General features: G+C 46.0%; 1 protein-coding gene across 4 annotated transcripts in view; it reads right to left on the reverse strand.

Moving 5' to 3' along the window:
- The window catches only part of C6H1orf21 (chromosome 6 C1orf21 homolog), a 167,152-nt gene that overhangs the window by 104,006 nt on the left and 43,885 nt on the right, over positions 1–19,261 (reverse strand). Inside the window, exon 1 of one of the 4 annotated variants that reach the window (XM_068240126.1) lies at positions 779–841. The exons of the other annotated variants lie outside the window; for them this stretch is intronic. The gene's annotated coding sequence lies outside the window, so the exon portion shown is untranslated. Of the gene's footprint in view, positions 1–778; positions 842–19,261 lie in introns of those variants that run through there. 4 annotated transcript variants of the gene reach the window in all.

The raw sequence follows: 19,261 nt of genomic DNA on the forward strand, positions 1-19,261 counted from the left end.
CATATTTAGGAGTAGGAGGATAGATACAATTGCTTATCTCATCAGTTTATTTTCAGTTTAGCTTTGCTTTAAAACAGGGGTGTCCAAACTTTTTAGGCCAAGGAACATACCGACATTCTTGAGAGAGCTAGGGGGCTGAACTAGTGACATTTTTGCTGATTGCCGTTAGGTACGCTATGCCTGTGACATTTTGTGAAATAAACATTTCCATGTGAAATAACTCATATACCGTGTGCTGTTAGCACAGTGGGAGCTCCTAATCAGTAGCTATTACTACTGGTGGCACAGTGGCAGCTGCTAATCGGTGGCTGTTACTGCTGCTGGCATAGTGGCGGCTGCTAATAAGTGGCTGATACTGCTATAGTGGTGACTGATAACCTACTGGCGAGCAAAGGGGGAGGCAAAGCAGTGATACAAGGTGGCTCCTGCATGCAGCACCGCGCTATGGTCTATGGGTCACATGGAATTAACAACTGTAGAGAGCTTTGGAGACCATCAGAAAAGGCTCGGCCGGCCAGCCACATTTGACTCTTCGGCCAGACTTTGGACATGCTTGCTTTAAAACAACTCTGATTTGATCAATGTCAAATATTTATTTTTCTCTGTCGTATGAATCGATTCTACCCCTCTAGATCCATTGGTTCTCAGTGCAGCTATAAAGTCCTAAAGTTTGCCAAAAACCCTCAAACCCGCTCTTACGCTTTGTTCACATCTACAATCGAAATCGCAGACAGCTGCATTTTACAATTTTGTGATTTCCCCCCCTCCCGGCACTTACCTGCACGCTACTATTTTGTGTACAGCGCTTTTCAAAGAGCTTTTGCAGAGCGATTCTATTTTTTCGCTTCCTAATGCAAGTCAGGAAGTGAACTCTTTGACCTGAAAAGTATTAAGAATAAATACATTGTATTTAAAGCGCGAACACAATTGCAGCACAAACCGATTTTGTGAGCGTTTTGCGTTTTCCTATACCTTCCAGCAAAATTGCCCCTAAAAGTGGAACAGGCAGCTCTTTGCAGACGAAACGCGCTAATATGAACTATCCCATAAGAATTCACTGCACAAGCGATTTTAGGGAATTTTTTAAAATCGCCTGGCGCTCAAAAAAACCACAAGCCCTTACAGTATACTTGAACCTTTTTCTATTCCTCTCATTTACTCTTCTCCCTCTCCTCTAACACTAAAAATGTAACCCTTCACCCTATTCTGTTCTCTTTCAAATACCTCTACGTTATGTTCACACTTACCCTTAACCCTTTCCCAAATACACACTTAACACACAACCTTATCTTTCATATGACTTTAGGTACACACACACACAAAGATTTTCCTGTTTTGCAATAAAAAATCATGCTGGAAAGACTTCGCTCAAAAAGGGGGCCAGTGGGGTATGGGGCAGTAGCAGAGTTTGATTTCCAGATGACCGGCGCACCCCCGGCCAGTCTCCTCTATATATAATGTGTGTCATTCGTAGGGCCAGTCCGCCCATAAGGCGAACTGAAACAACTTCCTCAGGCGGCACTTCTGGGGGGCGGCACCCGCCTGTCCGTGGGTGTGGGGGGGCCGCCGAGCTGGAGCGGGTAGCGGGCAGGAAGGGGGTATTGGGCAAAGCTGCGGGGAGTGGGTTCGGACTCTGCCCTTACCTGGGTCCCCCGATCTGCGCTCCCCCTCCAGCTTTAAAAAGTTAAGTAGCAGCCGCTACTAGTAAGAGGCAATGGGCGGGGATCACTCACCTCTTCCGCACTCCAGCGTGCGCTCCACTTACAATACAGTGGGCAGCGTTGCAGGAAGGGACGATGCTGGAACGCGGAAGAGGTGAGTAATTCCTGCCCGTTGCCTCTTACTAGTAGCGGCTGCTACTTAACTTTTTAAAGCTAGAAGGGGAGCGCAGATCAGGGGGCCCAGGCGAGGGAGGGGGGGGTCTGACCCCCCCTCCCCGCCGCTTTTCCCAAAACCCCCTTCCTGCCCGCTACCCCCTCCAGCTCGGCAGCCCCCCACCCATGGCTTGGGGGGGGGGGTCGCGATTTTTCTAAGTTTGCCTCAGGCGGCAAAATGTCTAGGGCCGGCCCTGAGTAGCCCTCTGGGATCCATGCCTCATTCATTTTGATAAAGGTGAGGTACTGAACACTTTTGTGACTTAGGCGACTTCTCTTCTCAGTGACAATGCCTCCAGCTGCGCTGAAGGTCCTTTCTGACAGGACGCTTGAGGCAGAGCAAGACAGAAGTTGGATGGCAAATTGGGACAGCTCTGGCCACATGTCAAGCCTGCGCACCCAGTAGCCCAAGGGTTCATTGCTGCTCACAGTGTCTACATCCACACTTAAAGAGTCTGAAGCGAGAATAAATCTCGCTTCAGACCTCATAGATAGCAGGGGCATGTGAGGATAAATCTCGCTTCAGAGCTCATAGTTAGCAGGGGCATGCGTGCCCCTGCTAAAACGCCGCTATCCCGCGGCTTAACAGGGGTCCCTTCACCCCCAAATCCCCTCCGTACAGCCGGGGAGCGCTTCCACATTGGGGCAGGATTACTGCCGCAGCCCTGCCTCATGCGCGTCTATCAGACGCGTACTTCCGCCTCTCCCCCGCCCCTCTCAGTCTTCCTTCACTGAGAGGGGCGGGGGAGAGGCGGCGATGCGCGTCTGATATACTTGCTGAGAGGCAGGGCTGCAGCCGTTAGCCCTGCCTCCAGGAAGAGAAAATTTTACGACCAAGTTTACGACCAAGTTTTGCGGGGGTGGGTTTGGGGGTGAAGGGACCCCCGTTTAGCCGCGGGATAGCGGCGTTTTAGCAGGGGCACACATGCAAGGGCACGCACGCAGGGGCACACTATTCTCGCTTCAGAGTCTCTTTAAGGCCAGGTAGTCAGTTACCTGCCGGTCCAGGCGTTGGACGGTGGATCCGGAAGTGCTAAGTCGAGGCGTTGGACTAAAGAATGTCAGCATGTCCGACATCACCATGAGCTCTCTGGAGCGTCCTGTCCTTGCCTGCGTGGACATGGGAGGAGGATTAATGGCAGTGGTACCTTTTATTGCGTTGTGTTGTGACATCACCCTTAAACGCATTGTAAAGCATAGTTGCCAGTTTGTTCTGCATGTGCTGCATCCTTTCTGCCTTCTGGTGAGTTGGTAACATGTCTGCAACTTTGTGCCTATACCGAGGGTCTAGTAGCGTGGCCACCCAGTACAGCTCATTCCCCTTGAGTTTTTTTATACGGGGGTCCCTCAACAGGCTGGACAGCATGAAAGGCACAAAGTTGGATGCAGACGTACTATCCATCTTCTCTTGCTCTTCCTCAGTGACGTCAGCTATTTATAAAAGGGCTGACATTACATTGAAAAAATGGTGCCATTTATTGCTACATCTATAAAAGTGGAGATTAACTGAAAAGATCGCCACTTTTCGGTGCAATTGCCTATTGTCACTGTTCAATGACACTTAAATGTTGTTCATTCATAAAGCGTCATAAAAATAACAGAGGCGCTTGGCAGCTGCACTTACCAGTTTGATCCAGAAAAATGCATTGCATTGTGGAGTGTATAAATAAATGTCATTGGGCTTGATTCACCAAGCGGTGCAAAGTGTTTGCACGCTGGTGAAAAGGCCCTTATCACGCCTAAACTCACTTTAGGCATGATAAGAAGAAACTCGCGCGAAGTTACCGCGCGTACGCGCGTAAGTGCGCGCGCAGCACCCGACGCTTCGCGCGAAGCTCCCATTAAGCCCTATGGGACTTTGCGCGCGCTGTCACGGGCGTACGCGCGAACGCGCGTACGCGCGGTAACTTCGCGCGAAGAGCAGGAAAAAGCGGTGATAACTCAGTGGTGAAAAGGTCATCACGCCTAAAGTCTTTTAGGCGTGATAACTGAGTTATCACCGCTTTGTAAATCAAGCCCATTGACTGTTAAATCAACCATTTCAGTTTCTACTTACTGGGGATCTACCTCCTCCTCTTTTAAATGGTTTTTAACAGTTTTATCCTTTTATTGGCGCCTCTGTTCCATCCTTGCTACATTCTCGAGTCCAGCCTCGGTGGAAGGTTGTTACCCCTTGTATCCTATCTACAGAGAGTGACTTCTTAACCTGAGTGGGATCAGGTCCTAATGCTCCGCACCCGCCTATACAGTGGTTGTCTTTGGGGTAACTCACACTTGTGAGTATAACAGCACACATTTTGTCCTTCTCTGTAACCTTTTTATACTACATACTACACTATATTGGGCTCTCTGTTTCTCTCTCTGTTTTCTTCCTACAAATGTCCTTTGCTTTGTTCACTGACCAATAGAGACACTTAGGATCTCAGCTCATCATTTCCACTTACATCTGCTCAAATCTCCTAAGCTGTGGAGTAATTATGCATGCCATTTTCAATATACACAAACTCCAATTAGTTTTTTATCATATGCTCAATTATATTACACACACACACACACACACACATTTAGTTCAGGATCACTTTATAATTTATAATTGTTAGGTGCTGGTGGTTTGCTTTCATTTTTTCCATTCAGTTACACCTTTTAAATCTGTTCGAGAATTGTGTAAACTGCTAAACGTTGTGAAAGAGAGGATTATAATGAAACCTGTTTTCATTGTCTTCTCTTAAGGACTGTGCTCAGTGACATTTTAATCTATCGTAGGCATTAAAGGGCTGCTGTATTCAAATGACATGTTCATGAACTGTTTTTTTCTTTTACTTAAGAAGCTTTAGCAGCATTCAGTGTACATTTTAGGAGCTTATAAGAACATAACATAATAAATGCCAAGGTGGCAGAGACTATAGTAATATTGTCCAACAGGCAGCTAGTTCCTTGTCTCTGTAAACCAATAGAAAAAGAAAACGTTCATATCTTTATCGCTTCCCATGGCAACATATTTTAGAAGGGCATTTAGCAAAAAATTATCCAAAAGCAAGCTAGGTATTGAATGTCAATAGCTCCCAATCAATTAACTGATAGCTGGTTAATGCAGCTGCTGGCTAGTTGATCTGCATCTGATGGTTTTCATTTGCTTGCTCTGGTTGCACCTCCATAGTAGCTGAATATTTGCAGGTTACAAGAATGTTTTGCTAAATTCTGTTTGAGCAATAACTAAACCAAGAAGTCAACAACAATACAAAAATATAAGGAGGTGGGGTGAGCAATCCTCCAAGTAAAGACCACAGCTTAGGTCAAAAATAATTTATGGGACACAACAATCCATTTTGTGGGGCAAGTAAGGTCAATGCACAAGTGTCGTCTGTGTGCTGCATCACAGTGGGTCGCGTCTGATGGAGTTGGAAATTGTACATTGCCCTAATTAGGTGGGCTTAATCTTCAGAAAATACTGTTGTGTCCAATAAAGTATTTTGACCTAACAAGGTAACATTTATGGCAGCATTTGACAATTTTACCATAGTATTTTCACTGAAGGTGGAAAACTAAAAATTGTTATTTAGCAAGATTTAGCATGATATTTAGATCTCTGTCAGAGGGCAAGAGTATCAAAGACACGTAGTATGGAGGTCTCTTGAATGTTCTAAACTTCACAACTTTATTCAGATCTTTGTTGAGCATAGAAACTCTCAATGAAGAGAGATGGCTTCTGTGATCTGTACAAATGGGAACATAGGCTAAATGGCAACAACAAGAGGGAATTGTCAAGATCTGTTATGCTTGTTACACACAATGCAATTTTACGTCATATTGATGGTCGATTATTTCCGTCAGGTCCAATCTGGTTTCCTAACGTTTTTCTGATCAATTTTCTGATCACTTCTATACAAAATCAATCAGAAAAACTATCAGAAATCAGATCAGACCTGCTGCAAATAATCAATGATTATTGTCTGCTGATTGCTGATTTTAAGAAGGATGGTGGGAAAGGGAGATTAGCAAGGCTGTGTTACATCATATTTTTATTTTCTTATTTTGTGGACTTCAGGCCTGCTTTGAAGAACATTCCATTCAGCATTACTGGATTAAATAAGTACAAATTCTGTATTTTTCATTATTATTCTCCTAGGTATCTTCTTGGAATATAGTCACATATTCTCGTGTTCAATCCTGTGTTTCTATGGAAGGGTGGAGAGAGCACAGGGCAGTTCATCTCTGTGTGGAAATTATCAGCAGTTTTGTCAGCACTTTAAAGTGACCCTTTAACTCTTTTCTCATGTAATAAAATAAGTTTACAGTCTCTGTATGCTTACATTTCAAAAAAACAAACATTTCTAGTTGCATTATCTTATCCGGCTTGATAGTGAACGATAGCTGAGGATAAAATAGTTTCTGTTCTTAGCAACACTAAGGAAAAGTAAATCTGCGTTCCAAACGTACCGTAAACGGAGCACAGTAGATTTATGGCTTTCATTCCTACCTTGCAGTGCTAGAGACCTAGCAAGGACACTATCTGCATGGAGGTTGTCTGTTCCTTCCACGGTTTAAGTGGGTTTACTTTGGACTTTCTATTTTCCTCTCACATTCCGAAAACATATTGGTGATTCACTAGATTTTGTCCAAACTTGGCTCTAGACTGTGGTAGTGACCTGAAAGTACGATCATATAGGGATATTAGATTGAAAGATCCTCTGAGGGACAGTGGGTGATAAGAAGTGTGTGTGTGTGGTGTGTGTGTGGTGTGTGTGTGTGTGCGTGTGGGGGGGGTGTAGCACATCTGAGCCAATCAAATGTAAGATGGAGCAGCGCATGCTCTGTCCACTCCGCACTCCCTGTATGTCTGTGCTCCTATCTGGCTGTGCACAGCAGCCACACCAAGGAGCATTCTCAGCAGACAGACACAATGGAGGGGAGCCTATCCAAACAGGGGGACTGGTAGGTTTTAGGTTCCTATAATTTACACATTGTCGTGTGTGGTTTAATAATTATGCGATCATTTCAGGTTTCCTTTAAAGTGCTGCAAAGATTTGGTGGTGCTGTGTAAATACACACTAAACGTGAAGAGCTGACTTTGAAGGCGGTCAGGCCCGGCCCTAGACTTTTTGCCACCTGAGGCAAACTTTGAAGAAATCGCCGCCCCCCCCCCCCCCAAGCCGTGGGTGTAAGGGGGTGCCGAGCTGGAGGGGATAGGAAGGAAGGGGGTATTGGCCTAGCGGCGGGGAGGGGGGGTCGGACCCCTCCCTCACCTGGGTCCCCCGTCCTCCGCTCCCCTCCAGCTTTAAAAAGTTAAGTTGCCGCAGCTATTGTAAGTGGCATGGGCGGGGATTACTCACCTTTTCCGCGTTCCAATGTGTGCTCCACTGACGTCACTTTCTGTAGCGCCGTCCACTTACAATACAGTGGGCGGCGTGGCAGGAAGTGACGTCAGTGGAGCGCACGCTGGAACGCGGGAACGGTGAGTGATCCCTGCCCGTGTCTCTTACAATAGCGGTGACAACTTAACTCTTCAAAGCTGGAGGGGAGCAGAGGACGGGGGACCCAGGTGAGGGAGGGGGGGTCCGACCCCCCGCCCCGCCGCTAGGCCCAATACCCCCTTCCTGCCCGCTATCCCCTCCAGCTCGGGCGGCCCCCCACACCCACGGACGGGCGGGTGCCGCCCCCCCAGAAGTGCCGCCTGAGGCAAAAGTTTCACCTCGCCTCATGGGCGGGCCGGCCCTGGGGCTACTGCCCACCCAAAGGCTAAGTCAGTCCCCGCACACAGCATCTCTGCCTGCACGCCGTGTGACTGGCTGCCTGCCCCAAGACTAAGTCACTCCCCACACAGCACCTCTGCCCGCAGGCCGCTTGACTGCCTTCTCCGCCACCACCAACAGGGTCCAGGACTCCAGGCGGATTCCTGAATTTTTTAGGCCGCTGCTAGCAGGAAAATTATACCAGGAAAACACCCTAGCCAATGACAATATTACATGTCTAGGGAGCCTAACTTATCTTGTACTGGAAGATGAGCTGAACAAGTAGGCTCTCATGCTACACCACCTCTGTGACCCATCCATAAGAGGCCCAATTAATGGGTGCAGGCTTGGTGACCTGGTATGTAGCTTTATTAATACAGTTGCAGTTCATCAATCCATGTCATTCAATGCATTGCATACAATGATTCTTATTGATCTTGTTAATATTTTATTACCTGATGGTTCATTTACAACCTGCCCTATTTACGTGTACTTGTTGATGCACTGTTACTTGCTTCTACACCCAATATATGCCAATTTTGTGTCAATTGATGCACTGTTGGCCATGCACTAATACATACACAACGTTATTAAACGATCAATTCCTTTATGAAAATAATTGATTCAGAAGGAATCGATTCCTACCATACACTGCACATCAGTTTCCAATAGATTCTAGCAGAAAATCTATTGTAAATTGTTGTGCAGTGTAGCTTTGCAATTGATGGCCTGTAGCTTTGCAGTACAAAGCTACAGGCCATCAATCTGCCAATGCTCTTGCACTGCCACCAATTGTTTTAAATTTTCCATTCTGTCTGATTGATACTTTTGATCGATGTTTAGTCAAATTTGATCAAAAATCAATCTGGCATTTTGGGGAATCAATTCCCAGCAGATGAATAGAATCTGCAAGGAATCAAATTAGTGTATGGGCAACTATATATGCTTGCTCATCTTTTAAAAATTCAATACACATTTAAAACAAGAAAAAAAAATTGCTGCTGATCAATTAGCTGGCAGCTGGTCAGCCAGCAGCTACAGGCTTTGATCGGTTGGATCCAATCCCTTCCACGATTTGTTTGCATAGTAGGAGATTTTTTTTTCTTTATGACTAACACCCATGTGACGGCTGAAAAGTTGCTACAGGCACCATGCATCAAGCACTGGGGGCAGGGGCGTAGCAACTGCCATAGCCTCCATAGCAACCACAATGGGACTCTGGAGCAGAGGGGGCTCAGGTTGTAGTTGATGTGTTCACTACAACTTTCCTGTGTTTCTCCACCCTCTGACCTTGTCTCTTAGCCCAAGGACTATACTCAACATACATTGCATGGAAATGTAAATTGGCCAATCAACTCATATACATAGGGTAGGGGTAGGTGGCATTGCTCAAGAGTACCTAGTCCTGAGAGCCAATGAAAATTTTGGTATGGGGCCCCAAAATTTCTAGCTAAGCCACTGGCTGGGGGGAGTGTGTACCTGCCCTGTGCATACTGAGAAATAATGAAAAGCAACAACAGTTTAATGGGGACGTTCATTCTTCCACTGACACCTTGTTGGCTGTTGATAGTGCTCCTATTATAATTTTCCTTCTTTAGTTTTATCTTCTGCTCTCTGCTCGGGTTTATCTTTTAAATCCCACCGACTATCATAGCTAAAAATGTGCTTCTGCCTTTTTATCAGCCAAATAATCTCATTACAATGTAAGTTAATTTAGTTAAACAGATTTTGCCTCCAACAAAAGCCATTTTTACATTAAGCTGTTGAGTGATCCATTAAAACAAATGCGTTTCATGCAAATAATAACTGAGCAGCATTTACTGACCTACATTTCATTGCCAGCATCTGCGCCCAGCAGTTAACTCCGCACACAACTCAATAACAATGAATAATTTAGTCCACTCTATGGATCTTTTCATCAGCCTGCTTATAGATGAGAACAGTTTACATTACATTATTAAAAGTGTAAACAAGCATTCAGATCCATTTTTGGTTCACATCTTTTACTGATCCATCTGTTATCAAGAAGAGTTTAGTAGCTATGGCAATGCAGAAAAAAAAAGTCAGTACTGTTTTTTGATTAAAGCTTTTGAAAAAAAAAAAAAAGTCTCTAGAGCTACAGGTATGGAAATGAGCTGCATGCTATTTTAGTGAACAGTTGTAAGATTTTCTATAAAGCCGCAGCTGCATTCCAGGCCTCTTGTGTCATGTCTATACCCAAAAGTCACCTAGTATCCAACTACGCATGCAACACACCTTTAGCTGCCTCTCCTTGGGGAGGATGCTTTATGACGAATGGAGGATGTAAATAAAAACCACAGGAAAGTAGCATTCGCTGTTACAACCTGGCTCCAGCTGCAAAAAGCTTCATTTAAAATAGGCATATTTGCATATTTAGAAATGATTTGAACATTTATGATTTAGTGAATGATTTCTACATACCAGCATCTTACACCAAGGCTACATGTGTGAGTTTTAATCACAAAAGTCCGATCTCGTACTTTGGATTCTATGGGTTTAAAAGAGTACACCGCTACATGCAAGGTTTGCAGTTGAACAATTGATGCCAATCTCTCTTCTTCAATATCTCTACAGTCTGACATCAAATGGGGATATTTTTTTTTAAATAAACTGATTGTTTGACTTCAGCACAAAATAAATAGTGCAAAGGTAGTGTACAATCACTATTATTATTATTGATTTGTAAAGCACCAACATATTCTGTGGCGCTGTACAAAGAAAGAAACAAATATGGGGTACAAAAGAATACACACAATGGTGTAATAATAATATTGATGATAATAATCCGAACATTTGGATAGTGCTTTTCTCCTGTCAGACTCAAAGTGCTCAAGAGCTGCAGCCACTGGGACGCGCTCAAGAAGCCACCCTGATGTGTTAGGCCCCCTGCACACTGCATGCGATTCCGGTTTTTAAATCCAATTCCGATTTTTAATCTTTACTGCATGCTGCATTTTTTGATCCGTTTTTCTGTTGAATGTATTCAGGGAAAATCGGAGTTGAAAATCGGAATCAGAAAACGCAAAACGGATTTGCAGTGTGCAGGGAGCCTAAGGGAGTCTTGCCTTGAACTCCTTACTGAATAAATACTGACCCTAGCCAGGATTCAAACCTTGATCTCCCATGTCAAAGGCGGTGCCCTTAACCAGTACACTTTCCAGCCACTACACCAGTACACCAATATACAAAGTACAGAATCAGTACAAAGTACAGAATTGGTAATAACATCGACAAAATTGAATAAATATGTAACAAAATCCAAGACACAAAAGAGTGAGAGCCCTGCCCTTCTAAGCTTACAACCTAAAGGAAGAGGGGACAATCTAAAGCAGGGGTAGGGAACCTATGGCTCGGGAGCCAGATGTGGCTCTTTTGATGGCTGCATCTGGCTCACAGACAAATCACAGTTTGAAACATAATGTATGGCTCTCACGGAATTACATTTTAAAATATGTGGCATTTATGGCTCTCTCAGACAAAAAGGTTCCTGACCCCTCATCTAAAGAAATAGGGACAATCATGAATAAATGTGATTTTATCTTTGAGGTTTTAGTTTTTTGAAATCTCTGCTATTAAAAACTGAATACTAGCAAAGTGTAACTTATAAGTTACAGGGAAGTGGTTATTTCTGTACCATTAAGAAATTAAAAAGATCATTTTTAATTACTTTAATTTTAAAATGTTGTCTATTTGTTGTCTATTTGCAGAAGAAGAAATATAACAGTTGCTACAGTATATAATCCATTCCTCGACATTATTTCAGCCTAGTGCCATATATATTGTAGTTATCTATGGCTGTACTATCTTTAAGTAAAGTCCATTAACATTAGCATGAATAAGACACAGGCAAAGTACAGAAAGCTTCTACCACTATGGGAATCACATACTTTACTACAGCAGCACAGAGTTACCAATTGATTTTACAGTAAACCAGACCAAGCAGATCCGCTGTACAAATATTACTTAGCACTGCATCAACTATTGGTTTAATGTGAATTAAGGACAGAGCTGTTCCACCTCTACTGGCTGTACATTACTCAAACTTTGTGAAAGATGGGCCTATCAATGTTCATATGCCTTTCTTTGCTTCTCTTTGGTGACTTTAACAGCCCGGGCCCATCATACAAGGGTCATAAAACAAGTGTGGCCATCATGATCTCCACCACCATCCATCACAAAAGTGTAGCCACAAAAACACCTTATCTGAAGGATGGACTTCTGCATTGGAGGGAGGGAAAGTTAGAAAATGAAGTTCCACCATCCCCCCAAAAGCTCTCAAATCAACATCTGGTGGAGGTAAAATTATATGGAATCTGCAGCCCATTGTTAGACAGGAAGAATAGATTTTGCCCTGGTTTGGTGTGCCAGGTTGTTCCAGCTCATCCACCTCACCCTGTGCACCAGTTTGAGGATATAGAGTGAAATGCATGGAAAGAGGGCACAAGTCAACATCATCACAGGACAATAGTGTTGGGGCACACTATTCCAAGCACAACAGCTTCCCCAATATCAGCAAGACAGGAGTGGGGGCAGAGTCTAGATGAAAAAACATATTTTTTTTTGGTGGTAGTACGCAATTTGTAATGTAGCACATGCAGGTAATACACATGTATTGTGAACAACGTATGTTCAATTCTACTTCAAATTCATTCATTCAAAATAGAAATGTCCAAACCATCCCTATTTTGTGTGTTATAAAAAGTAGGGCTGTAAGTCCTGTAACCCCCTTAATGCCAGCCTGGTTTAACATAATCTAACCAACAATTTCCAACTGAAAATATAATTCTCAACTTTCAAACTAACAGTATTATTCAGGTCATAAAGATTATAAAATAGATCAAGGATTTGCAATACAAAATAAAAGTTCAGGAGTCTAGAAAGTTCCTTAAATTCATATAAGACAGTATTCCCCAAACCAGCCCTCAAGGACCACCTTGAGGTGCATGTTTCTGTAAATCCAATGAGGTAGTTAACCAACACAGCTGACCTGTGAATGTTTATGTTTTCCTGCAAAACATGTACTGTTTGTGGCCTTGAGGGCAAGAGATATGTGAAATGCACAAAATGACTGGTACACAAAATCCATAAGCTAATCATCTTATGTGATATGTGACATACAAAATCAAGTTAATTTGCAGATCTACAATTGCCTAAATCTTGTTGTGGATCAGTCATTCTTCACTCATACAAAAGAATTCAAAAGAAGTTACATTACATATTATGTGAAAGACAAGAGGGGAAGCGCTCCAATAGTGCATTAACTGGGAAAACAATTAAAACATGCTATGTGTTGCACTTACTATAAATATGTAAGTTAAAAGTGCATCAGAGACTCCGCCCGAGATTCTCCTCTTCCTGTAGCAGCCTTGCCAGGGCTGACAGTATGATGGAACGGAGAGGAGAGCTTCTGCCAGCGGGGAGCGATGGGTGGTTGCCTGTCTGACGTCACTACCGGTTTCGGCGCTTCACCACACCTTCTTCTGGTGACGAGTTCACCAGAAGAAGGCGTAGTCCTTCTAGTGGTAAATTTGTTCTTGTGGAAATAAGCAATGCAGCATTAGCAATGTGCCTAACTGTAAATTTACAGAAAGGTTGACAACAGTTTTGAGGGTGTCAAAATGTGACCTGGCAGTTTCCATAGAAGTCCTAAGAGGCTCTCTGTAGTTCATAACTCATACATAGTTATCACCGGCTATGCTTCTATACTGAGCCCCACAAACCAACAAAGTCTGTGTCCAAAATTAAGGGCCTCTATAGTAAGTTACCCCTATAGCCAGCAAGTGGTGGAATCAAACACATGAAATTGCACTTTATCCACATCTCAATACCAAATCACTTGGTCTTGTCTCTACTTACTACAGTACTGTTTACTAGTGATGTCGTGAACCTCCGATTTTCGGTTCGCGAACCATGTTCGCGAACCTTCGCGGAAGGTTCGGTTCGCGGAAAAGTTCGCGAACCGCAATAGACTTCAATGGGGATGCAAACTTTGAAAAATAGAAAAAATTGTGCTGGCCACAAAAGTGATGGAAAAGATGTTTCAAGGGGTCAAACACCTGGAGGGGGGCATGGCGGAGTGGGATACATCCCCAAAGTCCTGGGGAAAAATCTGGATGTGACGCAAAGCAGCGTTTTAAGGGCAGAAATCACATTGAATGCTAAATTGCAGGCCTAAAGTGCTTTTAAACATCTTGCATGTGTATACATCAATCAGGGAGTGTAATTAGAGTACTGCTTCACACTGACACACCAAACTCACTGTGTAACGCACCGCAAACAGCTGTTTGCGTAGTGACGGTCATGCTGGACTGGTGCGCACCGTGGCGAGAGTGTAGGCCGTGGCGGTTTTCAAGCCCATATGGTCGCCGGGCTGTGGTAGCTCAATGATAGAACAACAGTGACTGTCCAGCTGATCAAATTTGGTCTGACCACAATGAAGCAACGACCTTATTATCTTTTGTAGATAGAGTGTAGAGAACATCGTGCGCAGCAGCCTCTGAAGACGCTCAAGGAGCGTAACGGTCGTTAGGCGCCCCCACCGCACCCCACAGCCATCTACAGAAGGGTAGGAAACGTTTTACATATGAAACTAATGTTATGCACATTTGAATATTGTCAGCCGGATGGAATAAAGCTGCTTTTACGCTTTGGAACCTTGCAAGTGCCAGCCTGTCTTCCTTTCTCCATATGCCTTATTATCTTTTGTGTCCCACCCCCACCCGAGACACTCAAATAGCCGGCGGTCATTGCTTCATTGTGATACGCAAGCCCCTTCACCGCGGCAAGGTAATGATCACGAAGGGGGATAGGCACATGTACATGCCTTTTGTTTTGTTGTTGCTGCCACCCGCAGTGCAGCCAGAAAAATTAGGCAGGCATGTACACGCACCAGAAAAATTAGTGTAGCGGCCGCTGCTAGCAACGGCCTTAAAAATTCAGGAATCCACCTAGAGTCCTGGACCCTGTTGGTGGTGGCGGAGAAGGCAAGTGGCCTGCAGGCAGAGATGCTGTGTGTGGGGACTGACTTAGTCTTTGGTCATGCAGTAGCCCTCCGTGATCCATGCCTCATTCATTTTGATAAAGGTCAGGTACTGAACACTGTCATAACTTAGGCGACTTCTCTTCTCACTGACAATGCCTCCAGCTGCACTGAAGGTCCTTTCTGACAGGACGCTTGCGGCAGGGCAAGAGAGAAGTTGTATGGCAAATTGGGACAGCTCTGGCCACAGGTCAAGCCTGCGCAACCAGTAGTCCAAGGGTTCATCGTCGCTGTTCGCAGTGTCTACATCCACACTCAAGGCCAGGTAGTCGGCTACCGGCCGGTCCAGGCGTTGGTGGAGGGTGGATCCGGAAGGACTATGGCGAGGAGTTGGACTAAAGAATGTCCGCATGTCCGACATCACCCTGAGATCGCTGGAGCGTCCTGTCCTTGCCAAGGTTGACTTGGGAGGAGGGTTACTGCCAGTGGTACCTTGATTGCGTTGTGCAGCCACATCACCCTTAAACACATTGTAAAGCATCATCGACAGCTTGTTCTGCCAGTGCTGTATCCTTTTCGCCTTGTGTTGAGTTGGTAACAGGTCAGCCACTTTGTGCCTGTATCGAGGGTCAAGTAGCGTGGCCACCCAGTACAGGTCATTCGCCTTGAGTTTTTTGATACGGGGGTCCCTCAACAGGCTGGACAACATGAAAGAGGCCATCTGCACAAAGCTGGATGCAGACGTACTCTCCATCTCCTCTTGCTCTTCCTCAGTGACAGGAGGCAACTCCTCTTCCTCCCCCCAGCCACGAACAATACCACGGGAACGTGGAGCAGCAGAAGCCCTCTGTGACGGCTGCCGCGGTTGTTCTTCTTCCGCCGCCTCTTCCTCCTCCACAGAAACACCTTCCTCATCATCATCATCAGAGTCTGACTCCTCTCCTTCCCCACACGACTCCTCTTCTTCCTCCTCCCCCCCTCTGTGCTGCCGCAGGTGTTGTGGAAGCATCGGGTTCAGATGTAAATCGCTCCCACAACTCCTGCTGCCGTAACTGTTCTCGTTCACGCTCCTCCACAGCTGTATCCACCACTCTACGCACGGCACGCTCCAGGAAGTAAGCGTAGGGGATCAAGTCGCTGATGGTGCCCTCAGCGCGACTCACCAGTTTGGTCACCTCCTCAAAGGGCTCCATGACCCTGCATGCATTTCGCATCAGTGTCCAGTTGTTGGGCCACAACATCCCCATCTTACCAGATTGTATCCTTGTACTGTAATGATACAGGTACTGGGTGACGGCTTTCTCCTGGTCTAGTACGCGAGAGAACCTGGTCTAGCACGCGAGAGAACATCAGCAGGGTGGAATTCCAGCGAGTCGGGCTATCGCAAATCAGGCATCTCACCGGCAAGTTGTTTCTACGCTGAATGTCCGCAAAGCGTGCCATGGCCGTGTAAGGCCGCCTGAAATGCCCAGACAACTTCCTGGCCTGCTTCAGGACGTCCTCTAAGCCTGGGTACTGGGACACAAATCTTTGCACGACCAGATTCAGCACATGTGCCATGCAGGGTACATGTGTCAGCTTTCCCAAATTCAACGTGGAAATGAGATTGCTGCCGTTGTCACACACCACGTTGCCGATCTCAAGCTTGTGCGGGGTCAGCCATTGCTCCACCTGTTTGTGAAGAGCAGCCAGGAGAGCTGCTCCAGTGTGACTCTCCGCTTTGAGACATGACATGTCTAACACTGCGTGACACCGTCGTACCTGGCATGCAGCATAGGTCCTGGGGTGCGGGGGCTGTGTAGCTGAAGAGGAGATTGCGGCACCAGCCAAGGAGGAGGAGGAGGATGATGACAGCAAAGAGGATGTAGCAGGCGGAGAGGAGGTGGCTGGAGGCCTGCCTGCAAGCCGTGGAGGTGTGACAAGTCGGTCCGCTGCGCAGCCACGTACTTTCTGCTTGCTGCCATCGGTCACCAGGTTGACCCAATGAGCTGTGTACGTAATGTAGCGGCCCTGCCTGTGCTTGGCAGACCAGGCATCCGTGGTAAGGTGGACCCTTGACCCAACGCTCTTCGCAATAGATGACACCACTTGCCTCTCAACTGCATGGTACAGTTTGGGTATGGCCTTTTGTGAAAAATAATTGCGGCCTGGTATCTTCCACTGCGGTGTACCAATGGCCACAAACTTACGGAAAGCCTCTGACTCCACCAGCTTGTATGGTAATAGCTGGCGAGCTAATAGTTCCGCCACGCCAGCTGTCAGACGCCGGACAAGAGGGTGACTGGCTGAAATTGGCTTCTTCCGCTCAAAGACTTCCTTCACGGACACCTGGCTACTGCTGTGGGCAGAGGAGCAGGAACCGCTCAAGGGCAGAGGCGGTGTGGGGGAGGGTGGCTGTGAAGGTGCAAGGGAGAAAGCAGATGAAGACGATGCACCTGAAGGAGTAAGAGGAGAAGGAGGGTGGCTTGTCTTTTGGTTGTTGCTTTTCCTCATGGTGTTCTTGCCATAACTATTTGTGCCCTTTCTCCCGGTGCCTTCGTAAGGCACTTGTCCCTACGTGAGAGTTGGCCTTTCCACGGCTCAATTTTTGCTGGCAGAGAGAACAGATGGCTTTGCTCCGATCTGAGACACACATGTTAAAAAAATTTCCAAACCGCTGAGCCTCCCTGGGGTAATGCCGCTACGGTGGCATCAGCAGCTGACGTTGAAGGGCATGTTGGCTGGCTGTCCATAGCTGGCGATACATGGTGCCAGACACTGCCCCCAGTTGTTTCTGAGGACGAGCTCCCTCTGCTTCTATCATGGAGTCGTCTACTCCTACTCCTCTCTGACTCCCCCTCTGAACTGTCCCCCTGGTCATCCCCTCTACTGGGAACATACGTGGCATCCGTATAATCGTCGTCATAATCCTCCTGGCCAGCTTCGCTTTCCTCAGACACCTCCTCAACTGCACCAACATCAGGTGGTTCATCATCCCCCTCCTCACACGTTACGTCCATACTATCGCCACCTAACTCAAAAGTATGAAGTGGTGTACCTGCGCCTTCTTCTTGTTGTTGCAGTAGTGGCTGTGAATCAGTGATTTCACCACCACCAAATAACTCCTGCGAAGTGTCAAATGCAGCAGATGTGGTGCTTGTTGTAGCGCTGGTGGCTGCGGGAGATGATGTGTTCTGTGTTAAATACTCAAGCACGTCCTCACAATTTTGGGAAGTGATGATAGCACTTCTTCAGTGCTTTTTCTGAGCACTGTATTTTGGGCCAGGTCCACATGAAATCACAGCAACACCACCTCGCACAGACCTGCCGGTGCCTGGTGGCCTTCCTCTGGGTCTGCCTCTACCTCTTCCTCTACCTGGTTTGTCCATTTTGTCCATCTCGGGGTGATGCTAGGTATATGCAGTGAGCTGGGTTCACTCAACACAACAGGTAGTTATATGCAGTGAGGTGGGTTCACAGAACACAACAGGTAGTTAGTTATATGCAGTGAGCTGGGTTCACCGAACAGTAAAGGTAGTTAGATGCAGTGAGCTGGGTTCACTGAACACAACAGGTAGTTATATGCAGTGAGGTGGGTTCACTGAACAGTAAAGGTAGTTAGATGCAGTGAGCTGGGTTCACTGAACACAACAGGTAGTTAGATGCAGTGAGGTGGGTTCACTGAACACAACAGGTATTTAGATGCAGTGAGGTGGGTTCAGTGAACAATAAAGGTAGTTATATCCAGTGAGGTGGGTTCACTCAACACAACAGGTAGTTATATGCAGTGAGGTGGGTTCACAGAACACAACAGGTAGTTAGTTATATGCAGTGAGGTGGGTTCACTGAACACAACAGGTAGTTAGATGCAGTGAGCTGGGTTCACTGAACACAACAGGTAGTTAGATGCAGTGAGCTGGGTTCACTCAACACAACAGGTAGTTACAGTATATGCAGTGAGGTGGGTTCACTGAACAGTAAAGGTAGGTAGATGCAGTGAGCTGGGTTCACTCAACACAACAGGTAGTTAGATGCAGTGAGCTGGGTTCACTCAACACAACAAGTAGTTAGATGCAGTGAGCTGGGTTCACTCAACACAAAGCTAGGTATATGCAGTGATGAGGTGGGTTAAGTTAACACAACAGGTACTGGGTATATTCAGTACTGGGTAGTACAATGTGCAGCTCCCTGTCACACACACAGGTAGTCACTGAATGTGCTGGGCTGCTGGCAGTGGCACACACACTATGAATTAGCAATGCTGTGCATGCAACAAAAGTGTCAGTTTGACACACAAGAAAAAAAAAAAAAAAAGCACAGGAGTAGCTCTGAAAAGAGATGTTGAGAGGTGCTATAAAAGCAATAATAATCAGCCAGGAGCAAGCTAAGCAGCCAAGAACCTAACTAATCTGTCCCTAGGGGAACAATCTGCAGCAGCTCGCCCTAGTCTGTCTAATAGCAGGCAGACGAGTGACTGTAATGGCCACTGGAGGCTGCCTTATATAAGGGGGGGGGCTCCAGGGCTTAGTGTAGCCTGAATGGCTACAATGTGCCTGCTGACTGTGATGCAGAGGGTCATCTCTACTGTTTACTTACTTCCTACAGTAGCCGTCCTGGTGTGGAAAAAAAAAAGAATAAAAAGCTCCCACTCTGTGTAGCTAATTATTCACGGGATAAGC

The sequence above is a fragment of the Hyperolius riggenbachi genome, chromosome 6, assembly GCF_040937935.1.
Source record: "Hyperolius riggenbachi isolate aHypRig1 chromosome 6, aHypRig1.pri, whole genome shotgun sequence".
NCBI lineage: Eukaryota > Metazoa > Chordata > Amphibia > Anura > Hyperoliidae > Hyperolius > Hyperolius riggenbachi.